The following is a 2521-nucleotide window of genomic DNA, read 5'->3' as shown; positions in this document are numbered from 1 at the left end:
AACAGAGAGAAAGTCTCTTTATCGTCTATGCCTTCCTTTTGAGTAAAGCTTTTAGTGACTAGATGAGCTTTATATCTCTCGACATTACCCTTCAAAACTCTTTTAATGTTAAATATCCATTTACAACCAATTAGTTTCACACCTTCAAGTAATTCTACGAGATCCCAAACGTCATTGTTTTTCATAAACTTTATCTCTTCTTTCATGGCATCGATCCACTTTTCAGAGTTAGAACTTTGCATGGCTTGAAGAAAATTGATTAGGTTATTTTCTATCAAACTAATATCATCCTCACGTTTTTAGAGATAGACTACATATTCATCTGAAATTGTGCTTCTTCTTTTTTTATTGGATCTCCTTAACGGTACTTATTTGAGGTTGTTAAGCTTGCTGTATAGGTTGGGATTGAGGAAAATTCTCATTATTCTCCTGTACTGTAGCAGTATCTATAGTAGGATTCTCATTGTGCTCTTGTACTGTAACTGCATCTTGAACAATAATAGGTATAAAGAATCATTGTCAATTACAGAATTCTCATCAAAAGCAAGCAACATTCCTAATATTTTCTTCTCCCTCCCCCCAAGCTCAACAACCTCAAAAAATCTCATATTTTCCGTTTCAAAAATAGACCTTGATGCATAATTGTTAAACTTGTACCCTCGTGAATGCTCAGCGTAACCAACAACGTAGCAACTAAATGTTCTTGAGTCCAATTTTTTTCATGCAGCCTATAAAGCCACGCCTCAACTAGACATGTTCAAATGTGTAAATGCTTTATACTGGGCCTTTTTTCAGTCCATATTTCATAAGGGATTTTTTAATTACTTTTCTTGGAACCTTATTAAGGATATACACTGTCGGTCTTTAAGGCTTCTCCCAGAGTGATTCAGGTAAAGAAAAGTGACTAATCATACTTCTCACCATATTCTTAAAAGTTCAGTTCTTTCGCTCTACAACACCATTCATAATAGGTTTGCCTGGATGGTGTATTGCGAAACAATACTGCACTCCTCTAGAAAAAGCACAAATGACCAGGGACATTGCTTACCTGAACCGTCATATCTTCTGTAGTATTCACCACCACAATCAGATTTGATAGCTTTAATTTTCTTCCTAAGTTGAAGTTCAACTTCAACTTTGAAAGACTTGAAAACATCAAAGGTTTGGAACTTTTCATGAATTAAATATAGATACCCATAACGAGAGTAATTATCTATGAACGTAATAAAATACCGTTGTGCATTTCAAGAGACAGTAGAAAATGTGCCACATATATTGTTATGTATCATCAGTTCTAAGACATCTTTAACTCTCTCGGCACCTAATTTCTTTTTATTTGTACTTTTTTTTCCTTTATGCACTCAATGCAGACTTCAAAGTTTGCCAAATTTAGGGGTCCAAGAACCTCATCCGACACCAGCCTATGAATTCTATGTTTAGAGATATGACCTAAGCGTTTGTACCATAATGATGCCGAATTCTCATTTAGTTTTTGTTTTGTAATTGTTTGCAGTATTTCATTATTATATGAATTTAAATTAAGCCTATATAGATTATGCATCAAATGACCATAGCAAATATTATTCGAATTATAAAAAAGACTGACTTTATTATTTTCGAACAAACAAAATAACCCAATTGTCCAAACGAGAAACAGAAACTAAATTTTGCCTAAACGCGGTACATAAAATGTCTCAAACAAATCCAAGTAAAATCTACTCGTAGAACATAATTTAAAGGTTACTATAACTTCGACTATAACTATATTGTTGTCTATCACATAAATGTATCTTTCAGCATCACTTGGCGGTCAACTCCACAGACAACCCTGCGTAGTAACACTTACATGAGTAGTAGCAGCAGAATCTATCCACCAAGTATCAACAGGTGCACAACTTAAACTAGTTTCTTAACAAACAAAAGTAAGAATCATACCCTTTTTTATATGTTAGGTGACATATTTGGTACAATTCTTCTCCATGTGTCCTACATTCTTACAGAAAAAACAGGTTGAAACTTGATCCTATTTCTTATTCTTTTTCTGCTAGGAAGGTGCATCCACAATAGTATCACGCTTTTTTTTTATACTGAGAAGATGAAACCATATGAGCACTTTCAGTCTTATCTTGCTGTAGCTTCTCTTCTTCTTGCACATAGTGAGATATAAGCTCACTTAGGGATCAAGTGTCTTTCAGAATGTTATAAGTCACTTTGAATTGTTCAAAGTGTGCAGGAAGAGAGATCAAAATAAAATGTACAGGTAAACTCACAGGGTAAATTATATTTTTTGTCTTTAAAGTTTGCCAAAAATTTTAAAAATACTCCTAAGTTCTATTTTATTTTAATTTTGTCCAAAAAATTTTCGATTTGCGTCAAATATACTACTGATATCTAAATTTTCAAAAAACTTAAGACTGATACAGTAATAATGTATGACAACTATCTCTGGTCTACTTGTATTGATGGTTGTTCTTATAAAATTATTACTGAATTAGTCCTAAAATTTTTAAAAAATTAGCCA

Source organism: Arachis ipaensis, chromosome B07 (assembly GCF_000816755.2).
Source record: "Arachis ipaensis cultivar K30076 chromosome B07, Araip1.1, whole genome shotgun sequence".
NCBI lineage: Eukaryota > Viridiplantae > Streptophyta > Magnoliopsida > Fabales > Fabaceae > Arachis > Arachis ipaensis.
The sequence above is the reverse complement of the archived record's forward strand: the minus strand, read 5'-3'. Positions refer to the sequence as shown.